This window comes from Lissotriton vulgaris, chromosome 6, assembly GCF_964263255.1.
Source record: "Lissotriton vulgaris chromosome 6, aLisVul1.2, whole genome shotgun sequence".
Classification (NCBI taxonomy): domain Eukaryota; kingdom Metazoa; phylum Chordata; class Amphibia; order Caudata; family Salamandridae; genus Lissotriton; species Lissotriton vulgaris.
Genome location: NC_141694.1, coordinates 1,740,754,191 through 1,740,770,866, shown reverse-complemented (window position 1 = coordinate 1,740,770,866; position 16,676 = coordinate 1,740,754,191). Strand labels below are relative to the sequence as shown.

The 16,676-nt window shown below is 44.6% G+C and overlaps 1 pseudogene; it reads left to right on the top strand.

Moving 5' to 3' along the window:
• The first annotated feature begins 12,867 nt into the window (after nucleotides 1-12,867).
• On the top strand, nucleotides 12,868-14,852 carry LOC147709403 (uncharacterized; annotated as a pseudogene).
• The last annotated feature ends 1,824 nt before the right edge of the window (nucleotides 14,853-16,676 follow it).

Here is a 16,676-nt window from a genome sequence, read left to right as displayed (position 1 = left end):
GGTGTGCAGCGGGCCGCCACGCCAGTGCCCTGCTGTCACACTGCCAAAGCCATATTGAGACAGACTGACAGATTCCGGTGGCTGGCCCGCAGTGGTGCATTACTAAGGCTCATATGTGAGCCTTAGCAAGGCACCACATTGGGAACGCCATTTCACGTTCCTGCAGGGCATGGACTGTGAAGTCCATGCCTTGCAGGGTCTCGGCATGCATGAAGACAGGAGGGCCCCCTGCATTCATCACCTGCTGCAGAGGCAATAGGGGCCCTGTAGGGCTCCCTTTGTTACCACACCACCACATTTTTCATGGCGGGCTCATCGTTGTAAAAACTGTGGCAGTGTGAAAACTCCAAATATGTTTGGCAGTCCCGCAGTTCACCACCAGCATATTTGGGGCCTCAGACCTCTGCAAGACCACCAGGGATCATTGATCCCTGATGGTAGCAGTGGTCCCGGGTGAGGTCTGACTTCCCTGCATGTAATAGGGTGGTCGGACCACCGGTGTAGCACACTGCCACCGTGGGTTTGGCAGTCAATTTGGACCGCCAAAGTCACAATAAGGCCACTAGTGTTAAGCGTTGAGTGGAGTTTAGGGGTAAAATACTTTTTAGAATTAAGGGATGGGTGGTGTTTAGGAGTAGAAAGGGCTTTTAGGGTTCAGGAATAAGTGGAGTTTAGGAGTCACCAATAAAGTAGAGTTTAGATGTGGTGAGGGGGTTTTCAGAGGTGTTGGATGGTCAGGGGTTGTTAGAGGGTAAGGGGTGAATGGTGTATAGGAGTGGTGAGGGGTCAGTGAATTAAAAGCACTCAAAGTAATTGTTTGAGAATGTAAAATATATAAATCTAAAATAATGTCCCCTGAACTAAAGCACTGAAATAAATACCTAGGACAAACATTTTTCTGGATGTAAAACATGCATCCATTTAACCGCCCTCATCGCCGCCACCGATGACATCCGAGCCCTGATGGACAATGGAGAAACAGCGGCCCTCATCCTCCTAGACCTCTCCGCGGCATTCGACACGGTCTGCCACCGCACCCTAGTACGGCGCCTCAGCAACATCGGAATCCAGGACAAGGCGCTGGAATGGATCATCTCCTTCCTCGACGGAAGAACACAGAGAGTCCGCCTACCACCGTACAAGTCAGAGGCCTCCGAAGTCATCTGCGGCGTCCCCCAAGGATCATCTCTGAGCCCCACCCTCTTCAACGTCTACATGAGCCCCCTCGCGGCCATCGTACGCAAACACAACCTCAGCATAATCTCCTACGCCGACGACACCCAACTGATCCTCTCCCTGACCAACGACCCCGCCGCCGCCAGGGCCAACCTGCACGAAGGGATGAAAGAGGTGGCCGAGTGGATGATGACCAGCCGCCTGAAACTGAACTCGGACAAGACGGAGGTCCTCATCCTGGGCTCCTCACCCTCCGCCTGGGACGACTCCTGGTGGCCTCCCGCCCTGGGCACCGCACCCAAACCAACAGACCATGCACGCAACCTGGGATTCATCCTGGACTCCTCCCTCTCCATGACCAGGCAAGTCAACAACGTCTCCTCGGCGTGCTTCAACATCCTACGCATGCTACGGAAGATCTTCTGGTGGATCCCCACCAAGACCAGGAAGACCGTCACCCAGGCCCTCGTCACCAGCCGACTGGACTACGGCAACGCCCTCTACGCCGGTACCACCGCCAAGCTCCAGAAGAGACTCCAGCGGATCCAGAACGCCTCAGCCAGACTCATCCTCGACATCCCACGAACCAGCCACATCTCCGGACATCTGAGAGACCTTCACTGGCTCCCCGTCAACAAAAGAATCACCTTCCGCCTCCTCACCCACGCACACAAAGCCCTACACGACCAAGGCCCGAGCTACCTCAACAGCCGAGTCAACTTCTACGCTCCCAAACGCCACCTCCGATCAGCCAACCACGCCCTCGCCGCCGTCCCCCGCATCCGAAGAGCGACTACAGGAGGAAGGTCCTTCTCCTACCTGGCCGCCAAGACCTGGAACTCCCTCCCGACCGACCTGCGCCTGACCCAAGACCACCTCTCCTTCAGGAAGAAGCTGAAGACCTGGCTGTTCGAGCAGTAGCGGCAGCGCCTTGAGACCCTACGGGTATGTAGCGCGCTTTATAAGTGTCACTGATTGATTGATTGATACTTTAAAAAGTAAGCATGGAAAAGCAAAATTAGAAAAAAGACATTCAATGAATCGGTTTGTATGAAATGGTAAATGCCCTTCATCCTGCAAATTTCCATTAAACAGTTTAAGTGAAATGGTTTCTCAGTAATGGTATTTCATGAAATCGTGTTTCTATGAAATCACATACAACCAATTGAATCTCTTAGAATACTCGATCAAAGAATATTGCCATTCTTGATATAGCTAGTCTTGGTAGATTATATCGTAATACTCATGAGATAGATTCTTGATCCTCTTTGTAAGAGAAAGTAATAGGCAGAAAGTAGCAGAAGACCAAATCATTTCAGAATAGGAAGCAAAAAAGATATCAAGGGGTCAATATATGTGATGAAACATGGAAATCAAATGAGATGAGACACATCTGTCCATAAACTCAGCCTCTTTATATAAGGAAAAAAAAAAGAAAGTGACAATATACAGGTAATCATCTTGAATTGGGAGGCTTATGGACAATATGCGTGAACAGTGGCTGTCTTGGTTTGGGAAGGATATAGGGCTTACCATGTTAAAGCTTATTCTAAATGAGCAATTTTAGGTGACAAATTCATTTTGAATACTAATGATTTTTATGATTAATACATTAATATCCGATAAATCATTAATGTTGCACTTAAAAAGAATTCATTTAGCGGTTCAGAAATGTGTTTAATAATTAAGTTTAATTATGCTACATTTTTAGTAAAATGGATGCTGTTTTGGTGCTCTGGTGATCTTGCTCTTGCTCTTTACCCCTCCCAATCAATGTCCCCGTGCGTGTCTTCTCTCTCCACAGTTTTGGCAAAGCACAGGACACTGTGAAACAAGTGTTTTTTTTCCTTAAGGAGCATGTATTGTGAATTAAGCTTTCTTTGTGTACCTAATGTAAGATTCTGAAGGACACTTCTGCTGGAAGTTCCAATATAGCTTGCAAGAACATGAGTGTATGAATGTTTCATATTGTGTCGAACATCTTCGGACTGCGTTATTGCTTAGGAAGCTAATGGAAGATTTCATCTACCTTAGAAATGGGTTTGTGTTATAATTATTGATGTGACCATCATCATTCTGATTTTCTCCATAAGTATCACCAGTCATGCCATGCTGAATATGCAGGTTTTGTTTATTATGAATCAAAATGAGAGGGACTTGGAGCCAGATCAAGGTTCATTAAACGTGCTCCTCACTATAATTGGCACATCTAATCAGTGTGGGTGGGTGTCACGCTTCATCATTGGGTGTTTTGCCCCACAGGACTCGCGAGAGGGCTCTTTGTCAAAGATCTTTTCTTGTATCAGCCATGACTGTGCATGCAGGTGTGTGAGGTTTAATGTGTAAGGTGGAGAGTGTGATCTTAAAATTACCCAAAGGAGATCAAATTTTATTTAGAGTCCCTCGGTTAGGTTAAAAACTAAGATGTGGTAATGTGCTCAAGGTTATGATACGCCACTACTCAGTAATTGTGTTTTAGTGAACTATCGTGATTTTACTATTCAGGTCAACATGTTTCATTCTATGTTGGTCCAGTACTGGATCCCTAGCGTTTCTTCAGGCCCAAAAGTATGTTCCTTACCCCTGAATTAGGGTGGGTATCTAGAGTCTTATTATAGTCAATCCTTGGTAGTGACACAGTAGATCCTAGGTACATATGTCTTGCTCACCCCAGCAATTCCAAATAAGGAAGATCCCCATGGAACCATATATTTCAACCACACTATTCTTTATCGTTTTCTATACCCGCTCCACATAGGAACAAGTACCCACTCTGATTAGACTGTTTTGTTTATTACCCATTTGTAAAATGTGCTTAAAACCCTTGTTTCTGATGGGGTTCCAGTATGATTTCCTTGTTCGACTAGGGTCTCTATCTGTTCCTTTTGGAATTTTTACTGCTTAATGGGACTTATTTGAGTCTTCATGGCCTTGCAATTCTCTGTGTTGCCTATTTTGAGACTTTGTAATAAAAGCCATTAACTTTTCATTGCTCTATAACTAAGTTATTGAGGATTCTGAGTCACTAATTTTATTACTCTGCTAATTTGTTGGGAAATGCCGAGGAGGGTGATGACTCTATCACAAGACCAATGATAAGGAGCCGAGCTACCGGAGGTAAAGCTATGGGGCAATCAAAACATTGAGGTGCAGTAAAATATTGGGTTTGGCTCCCATTAAAATGGTAGCAGACGATGGCTGTGTAAGAGCACCTACTCTTTGGCAGGGTTCCCAAAAGATTTTCCCTTGATATCTGAGTCTTTAATGCCCAGTCCGAGAGAGAAAGCAGTTTTTGGAACTTTGCCAGAAGTCTGGTGTAGGAAACTTCTGTGGAGTGATACGCTGAGCATTCCTGAATGATTTGGAGTATAAACATAAATAGGGTAAACTGATGTGTGTGTTGTATGTATATGTGATGTATGTTGGAGTATGAGTTTGAAAGATTGATTTCTGTTACTGTTACGAGTTGTTTGGATATGTGATGATGATTGTGGGTTTAATTGGCGAATAGATTATTGCTGTATTGATATATTTGTCATATTTGTAAACATATTTGAAGATTATTTGAAGTTCTATTGGTTGGGTTTAGTTTGGGTATCAGATTTGGTGAAATCCAAGATCTCTAGATATATTGGTTTTTGCTTCTCAGTAATTGTGGTGTGTAGATCGAGGCGCCACTTACACATTGATAGGGGTTCTTTTCTGGGTTGCGTGTTTAATTTTAGTTGATTCAAGCGCTTGAGGGTAGAGGAGCTAGTGCACTTACTAGGGTTGATTACCTCTGGACAGGAGTCTGATTGGTGTAAATTGGATTTGAATTTTGTTCTGGAATCTGAAGCTTCATAATTTGAGAATGAGTGGTCTTACATGATTTACTGACCTTTCCTTTATTTGTAGGGTAAACAGACACAGATTTATTTAGTTTATTGGTTTAACCCCTTCCATGCTGGTGACGAACCCCAGCCGTCATGCACTAAAGTGCTCGTGTGCTGATGACGGCTGGGGTTCGTCATGGTCCGCCCCTGTTCGTTTGTTTACCGCACAGGGGCGGAAACGTGCCAGCATGGTTTTGCGATTGTTTTCTTGTTCACTGATAAGTAGTGCTGTGAATGGTTTGTCAATCAGGGAGCCATGCTGGGATAAGTGATACGTCATCACAAAGCAGTGTTCTGATTAGTTGGTTACTGACAAAGCCGCACTGTGATTGGTTGACCCTTGATAGAGCTAATTTGTGATTGGCTGTTGTTTGCTTGTTTGTTTGTTCTGATTTTAGCTGATTTTTGAGTTTATTTTGAGTGAAAAGAATGGGAAGTTTGTTAGTAAAGCTTAAGGTCACTGTAGTACCCAGGGAGGGTCATTAATTACAGAAAGAAGGAACACCAGCCTATGAGATGATGAAAGAGATTGCTCACTATACGTGTGTCTGGATTTCAGATTGGAATAAATATACTGCACATGATAAACATTTTCAATTTCCATTGGAGGGTACCTTTAATTTGACAAAACTAGAGTTCTTGAGACAACCATGTATGCCATGAAACCAATGCCTACATCTACACAGTTTGAAGCTCTTATTAATGGGATCACATGGGGACCGAGAAAGATTGCAACAAAGTAGATGAAGAGCTCCTTTAATCAATGTATTGAGACTAAAATGGATCTGCAGGAAAAGAGTTGAAGAGAGTATATGATTGGATGTGTAAAAACATTCCCTGCTACAATTAATGATAACAATGACAAGAAAAAGTAAAATAAAAAAGTAAAGCAGATTAATAATTCTGAGGAGGGTCATTTTTAATAAGCTTTTGAATTCCAGACCTTCTCCATAAATAGCAAGATCAGCAAGGACAAGTGGGAGTAGCTCAGGACCTGATACAGGTCCTGCTGGAAATGGTGGAATTGTTGTGTAGGGCTCTGCTACTACTGTAGTATGCACCAAGTGCAACAACAGAGATAGTGATGATTCCTATGTCTATCACATTAGTCGGGAGTACAGGCTCATGCTGCTGCATTTGACAGTAACAGTTGAAGAAGTCGAAACACAACTTAATACTGGCATTAAAAAACAATTATTTGGTGAGATGCTGCAGGGACATGTTGATTTAAATAAACTGTTGACTTACAATGCTGATGAAATCAGGTTTTATTTATTTAAGAGTTTTTATATAGTGCTAGCAAGACCTGAAAGTATCAGAGCGCTTTACAACAATAAATGTTCACATCAAAGATCACAAGTCTATATATAGAGCAGCTCAGTCAGTGTGCTTTACAACAGCAAATGTTCACATCTAAGATAACTAGCATATACAAAGCAGCAGAATCACATCGGATCAAATCAATGGTTGAGCACAAGAGAGGAAAGATAACAAGGAACAGATATAAGGAAGACTGGGGTAGAGAGTCTGTCCAGTTGGATGATAGACGGCCTGCAAGTTGAGATCCCGATGTAGAAGGAAGTACTTTAGTTGCATATTGAAGCTCAAGAAGGAAGGGTTTATTCTAATATGTGCTGAGATGGAGTTCCAGACTTTAGGAGCATTGCTCGAGAAAGAGTGTGCCTGTGTTTTTTGTTTTTGGGCTTTAGGCGGAATGAGGAGTTGGGTTTTGAGCTTCTTAGGTTTCTTGTCTGACCTGCCTTTTTTAGTTTTTAGGCGAGGTAAGCTGGTTTTCCAGTGTGAAGGGCTTTTTGAGAAAGACAAGCAGTTCTGAAGCTGCAGCGAGCTTCAATCAGGAGTCATCTCGGTTCTTTCAGGGCTAGGGTTATGTGGTCTTATTTTTTCATTCCTATGACCATTCTGGCTGCTGCATTGAGAGTGGCTCAAAGGGGTGCAAGGTGGGATTTAGCCATGCCTGTGAGGGTGGTGTTCCCATAGTCCAATCTAGATAGCACCATTGCTTGAGTGGCAGATTTAAGTTCATTCGGCGGAAAGTAGGGTTTAATTTAGTTTAAAGTTATAGAAGGCGTTCTTTGCACTATTGTTTATATAATCTATCATGAACAATTTGAGATCCAGTGTGATTCCTAGGGATGTATGACATCACAACGCATGCTTTTACATCACATGCTTTTACATCGCAGGTTTTACAACGCATGCTGTTACAACGCATAGTGTTGAGGGTTGCTGGATAGTGAATAGTTTAATTTACTATTCCAACTCCAGTCCCCGTGGATAGTAGGGAAGGTGTTGGATAGTAAATTAAATCTATTCCCTATCCTAGAGCGCCCCCCACGCAATGCGTTGCAATGGCATGCGTTGTAAGGCTTGCGATGTAAAGGCATGCGTTGTAAAAGTTGCGTTGAAAAGGATATTCCCCGATTCCTAGAGATTTGACAATGTCATCTAGGGTTAGATTGCAGCTGAGAGCAAGCATCTATGGAGTTTATCCATTTTTGCATCTGGGGGTTGTTCTGTCCTTGATATGAGGAGAATTTCTGTCTTGTCTTGTTTGAGTTCGAGATGGTTACGAGCTAGCCAGTGATGGACTTCTTTGAGGGTAGTGTTTAACCAGTGTATGTTGTCTAGTGAGGAGATTTCCATGTAGAGCTGTGTGTCATCTACGTATAGATGGAAGGAGATGTTTGGTTGATTTAGGATGGTTTTGAGGGGTTCCATGTAGATATTGAACAGTTTGGCTGAGAGAACAGAGTCTTGATTAAAGAAAGAGCCAGATGTGCAAAGGCAGCATGTGATAAAATTAGCTGATAAATTAGAGGTTGACATCAGCAAAATGAGGAATGTGAAACCAATTACAAAATGGATTTGAAACATGTTGAAATTAAAGAGATGGGTTTAATTGAAAGCTAATGTTAAATATTTAATTGAGAAAACACAGTATTGGAGTGACTTGAAGAAATATCATGAAAGATGGTAAAAAGAAGCAGCAAATAAAAAGAGAATGAAATGAACTGAAGATAAAGCAATAGGTCTCACAAGTGATACGGAAATTGGGACAGAAGCAGTTTTGGCATTTTTTGGGGCAGAAAATCATTCAGGAAACTTTGTGCATGTGCAATACACACAACCTGATTTGCATGCATTTCTGAATAACTTTCTGAAATTGGGAGAGGATCTAGGAAAACGATATGAAGAGATGCATAAATTCACACATATTTCCCAGATGTTGTGGACTGATTTGAATATATTGTTTCAGATTGTAGTTCCTAGTGATTTGTAAACTGAGTGTAAGGAAGTTGTGAGACAGCCTATGCAAGAACCAGCAGGGATTACTGTTAGCGGGGATACTTCTGAGGAGGTAGCTACTAAATACAAAAATGTGATTGAATATTTGAAAAAACAAGTCTTGGAGAAGAATATCAATTGGAATAAAATTCAGAAAACTTTGCAAGAGCTGAAAAAGTCAATGCATGTTTTTTAAAGGGGATTATGCGGGTTTCCAAGAGGCATAGGGGAGTCGAAGACCCCGAAAGTGATGGGGCCAGTGGATTTGTGTCTACTTTCATGAATGGGTGAGGGCAGAGGTTAGTAAGCAGATTCAACAGAGTAAATTGTGTTAGTAGACAAAGAATATGTATGACATTTCGAAATTGACAAAATATAGTAGTGACTATGAAATTGAAAAGAATCAAGAAGACGTTAATGATTGCCCAAACGAAGCAATTGGAGAAAGTATCTCTAAAGCAAATGGGTTCAAATATGAATTTTGTTCAATCTGATATGAATAGAAAGAATCAAATGCAGACTCAAGGTGGTAGTAGAGATGATTGTATGAATATGAGTGTTGAATGATGAAAAAGAATATAACTTGTTACTTTTCTGAGAAGATAGGGCAAAGGAAGGTGGAAGGCTGTCAGAACCCTATCAGGATTCCATTGCCTGCCCCTAAAAAAATGAAACAAAAACATTTCATTTTTTTGTTTTCCTAAGGAACCTGGGCAGCATAAAAAAAAAAAAGAACAGCTTTATTTAAAAGCAGTCCCAGACATGGTAGTCTCCTGAGCCCAGCAGGCCACCATACCTGGGAGGGCCTGCCATTCAAAATGGGCTCACAAATTTCAATTCATTCATTAATATTCATGAGCCTCGCAATTTGCGACCCCATTGGGAATCGCAGACAGTGTTCAACACACTATTGTACATGCAAATAGAGCCTCGCAAACTGCAAGTCGCAAAAGACTCTCAACTTGCGAGGCGCTAATTTGCGCATCGTACATCTGGCCCAGGATTCCATATAGTGTACCAGAATGATCCATAGATTCTGAATGATGAATTGGCAGGGAGTAGTTCATAATAATGTTACCCGAGGAGGAGCATTGAATACTTGGACCATTCCTAGAGGTCAGGGACTGAGAACACAAATCAGCCCTGGCAATTTTATTGGACCAGCCCCCATAGATGGGATGGGAAGGGTGTGAGCGAGGGTGCAAGTGTGAAGCACTGCTGCTTATGTAAACCGTCCCCCGGCACTGCTGATTTTGTTACTGGGGGTCCATATTGCAGCACTGCTCCAAAACTGTCCCCCACTCTTTGAGCCTCCCAGGGACACTCTTGATACCCGCTACGACCAGTCTGGCCCTGATGTGAAGGCTTCCCACTGGTCGAATGTTACAATTAGGAATTGCAAAACCTAGCCTCAGACAATGCAACCGCACATTTATGAGGGGCATTTTCCCTCCTTCAAACATGTGTCCTCATATTCCTGAATCAGGTCCTTCACCTACATATATTATATGACTGTGTTCACAGAGGGTTTTAAGTAAATCAATAACTTGTTTACAACCAAGAGGACATGAAGGATGACACTTAAGTGATGCCTCTTTCATTTTCCTGTGCAAGAAGAACAGATGGACAGAATGCAGAACAATGTCATACATTCACCCCAGTACAGAGATCTGGGACTATATCCATCGTTTTTTTGCTCACCATGCGATTCCAGTTTGGACCCAGACATATGCAAATCATTCTTGACCCTGCGCCCAATTGGCATTTTCCTGGGCAATAAATGACACTTTTGCTTTCATTTTTATTTTCACTGCAAGACAACATTTCTGTAAAGTTCAACATGGTGTATAAGTTGTATCGATATCCCAATTGAACATTTACTTTCCTTATTATCTTGTTTTATTTTTTTTCCATAATCTGGATAAAGGAAAAACAAGTGACAAAAATGTGTAACTCTTCACCCTTATGTTGACACATATATTAGGGTAAATCTACTAATTTTTGGCATTCTCAAAGAATTCGTTACCCTTAGGAATCCGAGGCAATCACAGGCTTGAAGGAGTAGTCTCAAGCATAAGCAAACCACATTCTTATCTTTGATATGGATTTACTTCTGATAGCAGAACATCTATGTCAGAACCAGGAAAGGAGTGGGTCACAGTAAAGGTTGTGAAAATTAAGACATTCATACATCTGTGGGCTATGATAAAATCCCCATGAAGTTCTGTCCCTGTGATGCACTTCACTCCTTCCAGGAACCAGAATTACTACCACGTCATGTTACCAATAAACAGATCATCACAAAATTTTTATTTGTTTAAGAGTAAACAAAACATTTCCACATGAGACTGAAATGTTGAAAAGTGTTTTACAATCAATCCACAAGAAAGGAGTGCTAAATAGTATGCTGTGACTTTATTGACTTTTAAATAGCAAAGAATTTGACTTAAAATATAATTTAAATTCCATAATTTTGAATTCATGGAAAATGTATTTTGACACAACTTTCTGTTAGAAATTAATTTTGAATTTGTTATCTTTGGCATTGTAGCAAATAGAAGTGTTTATGCCTGAATATCTTGCTTTTCTTTTTTCACAAAAGTATTAATCAAGTCAAGTGATCATAATTCGGCATAATTTGCCCATAAAAGGCAATCAAGCATAATAAAAACATCCGTTTAAAACATTCAAAAATTCTAAAAGCCAAGTAAAATCGATACAATACATTATCAATCAACCTGTTTCACATAGTATAGCAGCTTTGTTACAAGATAAAACTCAAAATAAAAATCAAGCAGTAAAACATCCTGTAAACATTTCATTGGGAATGGTTTGTTTGTAACAATATGAGAGAGCAAACCACACTCAGGGGTCTAACCTTCCACAGATTTCCTACATCTCACCAGAGCTTTGAGAAACAAACTGACCCTGAAGCACACATCATGGCTGTTTAGTAGCTGAAGGTGAAATAGCACTTCTCTACATTTCCAGTGCACTAAAGAATTTAGTAAGGGTTAAAGAAAATATCGAAACAGAGGATTTAAAAAATTCAGCAAAACAATAAGTGTAACAAGGTTTGGTCTGCCAAACCGTTACAGCAGGAGGGCCCCCAAAGTGCTGCAAACTTCCCAAAAGCATAAAAGCTCCCAGAACGTTCCTGCCCTGAAGAGGAAGAGGAGAGCCCTCTCCTAGTGCGTGAGATCTAGGGTCAGGTACAGTACAGGTTGAGCAGGTGCTAAAAGCCTGTAGTAACTGCTCAGAGGGCTCCTACTTAATTTAATATGCAGCCTCTTTTTCTGTGAGAGCTCTGGAAAATAGCACTTAACTTTTAGTTTATCATCCCTTTTAATATGTGAGGGGGCCATGAACAGGGCAGACAATGATGTTATGTGGTCAGCGGTTTAGTAGTTGGGTGGGTGGAGCAAGCTGGGGTGGAAGGGAATAGGAGGAGTGTGGACAGGATGGGGTTAGCTAGAGTAGGGACAGGGACAAGGAAGGAGGCATGCAATAAAGCTCATATATAAATATACAGATATTTGTCTGTAGTTATTCCAACGATACGACAACTGGCGACGAGGATGGGATAGGCATTCCCACTGCCCACAGAACCCTGCAGGAGCGCCCTGTCCCGAGCAGCGTCCAAAAGGAAGAACGCTGCTGTGAAAAGCGGAGCTGCCGCTTGAAGTGAGAGGCCAGCAGCAGGTGACCCTATTCCCCAGTCCGGCCACTGCGAGGAAGCCAAGAGGGGCCGAAACAACGAGCGCTGACACGCTCAAGGGAAAGGGACCCATTCGCGCCAAAACCGCGACTCACGCCCGATGTGTGTAAGTCGGCGCGTATTGAAAGAGCAGAAGTCGGGAGCCCACTCCAACTCTACCTGACACCCAAAGTCACCCGGAATCATCCTGACGGCCAGCGTCGCTCACGGAAGGCCGGCGGACCCCTACCAGTGAGCGTGGTGCAAGCGGAGCTTGAGTGGCGCGCGACCTCGCAAGCTCACTCCCGATGCGTGAGGGTTGGCCAGGTGGCGCCGAGTGAGCGCGAGACGCCAAGAAGCAAGGTGGGGGCCCACCCCAACCTTACCTGAGCACAGCAGCAGAGACACAGAGTGTGGAGGCCAGGAGAAGTGTTGCCCCTTCCTGAAATCGACGGCCGGTGAGTCCCGACTGAAACAGCTGTGGTCTGAATGAACAGACAGAAAGTCTTGTGTGCAGCTAACAACGGCAGCCATCTTGAGGTCAGGCAGCCTTAAGGACAGACTCCTTGGTCATTGTGGGGCGGCCTTCTTAAGGTCAGGCATAGTGCTTGGCCAGTGAGAAAGGACACGCACGAGCAACAAAGAAGCATAGCAAGCGTGAGACAACACGAGTAACCAAGAATAAACAAGCATGAGCAAAGTTAAATAAACATTGAAAAAAAAAACGCCCATAATTAACCAATCAAGGCACCTGCGAACGAGCGGCGACAGGCCAATCAGAGTCAGAAAAGGCAGGAAACACGTGTCACCAAGATGGTGACCCCAGAGACATCCCCACAGCGAAACGAAGTCAAGCCCATCATCGCAGGAGTGTCGCACCTGCGGGCCCCGGAACCTTTAACACTGACCACAGGAGGGAGCATGGGCCCCAAGTGGCAAGAGTGGCTTGAAGATTTCGAAGACTACATTGAGGGATCCAAAGTAACTGTTGATAAAGAAAAATTGATCGCCCTCCGCAACCTGGCAGGTCGAGAGATAAGCAAAATAATCAAAGATCTTCCCCCTGCAGATGCTGGAACCTATGACAAAGTTCGTGAGGCTCTGAACAAAAAATTCCTCCATAAAAAAAATGTGGACTATGAACGTCATGCATTTCATCAAGCGCGCCAAGGAAAGGACGAGGCGATGAGCGTGTTCATCACCCGACTGCGGCGACTATCGAGGCACTGTGAATTTGACACCTTTTCAACAGATGCCGCCATAAAGTCACAAATCATAGATGGGTGTCACTCAGAAACACTCAGGAGGCGGCTGTTAAGAAAACCCCATGAACTAGACGACATTGAAGAAATGACTCGTGTCTATGATCAGGCCGAGGAACATGCCACCAACATTGAAACAGGGCGCAACGTGAGCCATGAACAAGCGCGTCGCGTCCAAGCCAAAGGCAGCAGTCAAAGAAGCTCGAAAGACAAGCAATGGAGACCACGACCGTCGTCTCATCAAAAACATCCAGAGCACAGGAGGCGAGAACCTGGGCGGAGGGAAAGGAGACCAGAAAGGACGAAAAGATGCTACAGGTGTGGATATGACTATCCTCATGCAGATGCCTGCCCTGCCATGGGTCAGAGATGTAGGAAATGTGGGCGGATGAACCACTTCGAAGCGATGTGTGGGGACTATCATAAAGAGAGGCGAAGCGAAACAACGAGGTCGTCTCGTTCCGACACCAGAAAACATCACGTAAGAGCTGTTCACGGAAAGAGTACATTATCCTCAGGCTCGTCACACTCCAGCCGAGAGTCGCGCAGATCTCGATGGGAGCGTAGGTCACCGTCCCGGGACTCCAGACCATCATCCAGAGATTCTGAATACACAGTTGAATATGTGAACATGATCGCGGATCCCGACCAACTCAAGAAATATCCACGCTTGGATATAAAAGTAGGGTACCATGACACTAAGTTCATGCTGGATAGCGGGGCTTCGCTGAACTATATCCCGGTCACAGAATATGAGAGGATGAGCCCAAACCTCCACTAACTTATGCACCAGTCCGAGTTTTCACTTGGATGTCCAAGAAGCCACTTCAATGCTTGGGAAAATTCCCAACAACACTCAAACACGACACCATCACCAGACCGGCGGTCATACATGTCATCAAGGGCCCAGAGGCTGACTGTCTACTCAGCCTACCAACTGCAGAGCATCTCCGCCTTGTTGAAATCCTCTTTAAGGTCAGTAATGACCAGGACATCGTCAGCAAGCTTCCCAGGCTGTTTCAAGGACTAGGGAAAATGAAGGGATGCCAAATACATCTATACATCAATGAACAGATCAGGCCTGTGGCACAGCACCCTCGACGTGTACCATTCCATCTCCAAAAAGCTGTTGAGGATGAACTTCAGGACCTCCTGTCAGCAGACATCATTGAACGGATGGATGGTCCAACCCCATGGGTATCGCCAGTGGTCATCGTACCAAAGAAAGGCACCAGTAACAAGGTGAGACTGTGTGTTGACATGCGATTACCCAACACGGCAATAGAAAGGGAACGTCATCCTGGGCCGCATCTAAGCGACATGATCTCTGCTTTGAACGGGGCGAGGGTGTTCTCGAAGCTGGATTTAAACAAAGGCTATCACCAGCTGGAGTTGGACGTCAAGTCCTGTTACATTACAACATTTGCAACCCACTTAGGACTCTTCAGATTCAAGAGACTGAGTTTTGGTGTCTCATCAGCTGCGGAAATTTTTCAAGAGGCAATCCGTCCGACAGATCATTCAACATATCCTTAACACTCTAAACTACAGTGATGACATCCTTGTGTATGGCTCCAATGTCCGTGAACACGACATAGCACTTGATCGCGTCTGCCACGCCCTGCTAGATGCAAACCTGACATTAAACAAAGATAAGTGCGAGTTCCACCAGTCCACTTTAAAATTCTTTGGCCACATTTTCCCGGGTGCAGGGATGAAACCTGATCCGGACAAGATAGCGACTTTGAACAACACCAACAGCCCTCAGGATGTCAGTGAACTAAGATCGTTCATGGGGATGGCCAGTTACTGTTCCCGTTACATCAGAGACTATGCGACCATCAGCCATCCCCTTCGCACCCTCACCAAACAAGGCCAACCGTTTGACTGGACGCCCCAGTGTGAACAAGCGTTCAGAGAGATGAAGCGTGCAGTAGAGTCTGCTGACAACCTCTCGTACTTCAATCCTAGACGGAAGACTGAAATCACTGTGGATGCCAGCCCTGTGGGGTTGGGGGCTATCTTAGCACAATATGAGAATGACTCTGACCAGAGACGCATCGTTGCTTATGCCAGTCGTAGTTTGTCAGATCCTGAAAGAGCATACTTGCAACCTGAGAAAGAGAGTCTTGCGGTGGTTTGGGCATGTGAACATTTTCATGTTTTTATCTACGGCAAGCACTTTACCTTGATCACCGATCATCAGGCGCTAGTCACCATCTACGGCAACCCCAGATCCAAAATGCCTCAGAGGATTGAGAGGTGGGGCCTGAGACTTCAGGAATATACTTTTACCATTGTCCACAAACCCTGGAAGGCGGAGAACCCGGCTGACTACATGTCTCGACATCCTCATGCATCATCAACCCTCCCATTGCCGAGGAGTACATCCACTTCGTGGCCGACCAAGCACTGCCACCTGCCATTCCCATGGAAGTTATCAGAGAAGTCACTGCGAAAGACGTCATCTTGCAGAAAGTACTCCGCAGGATTCAAACCAACTGGTGGAAACATGACCCTCAAGAAGAAGACAATGATCCGGCTGTCAAGCAGGAGATGCAAGCATTCCGACACGTCTGTGACGAACTGTCTGCTACCACAGATGGAGTAATACTACGAGGTCAATGGATTGTGGTCCCTGGTCAACTACGGCAAGGCGTCATTAACCTTGCCCATGAAGGCCACAGAGGAGTAGTATCGACAAAGCGAACTCTCAGGGAATGCGTGTGGTTTCCCCTCCTCGACCAAATGGTAGAGTCCACCCTGAAGGATTGCCATCTGTGCCAGCTGACCAACAAATGTGATCCACCGGCCCCATTGCAAATGACCACCCTACCCAGCGGAGTATGGCAAGAACTCGCCATGGATTTCTACGGACCACTACCTTCTGGTAAATACGTGGTAGCCATAATTGATGAATACTCACGATTTCCCATTGCGCAATTTGTGCCATCCACAAGTGCCTCTAGCACTCTCAAAGTGCTAGATGAAGTGTTTGCAACGTGGGGTGTCCCCAGAGAGGTGAAAACAGACAATGGACCTCCGTTCAATGGGCACGAGTTCAGTGCGTTTGCAAAACACCTGGATTTCAATCACAGGAAAGTTACACCTCTTTGGCCACAGGCGAATGGCACCATCGAAAGATTCATGGCCACGATCAAAAAGACATACCAGCAAGCCACGGCTGAAAAGAAGGACCTACAAGTGGCCCTCAACGAGTTTCTCAGAGCCTATAGGACAACCCCTCATTCAACCACCGGAAAGTCCCCTGCAACGCTGATGCTGGGGCGCCCCATGAGAAATCGCATCCCGACCTGGGAAGGGGCCTTGCGAGCAGTGTCACCAATCCGCAGCCATCTA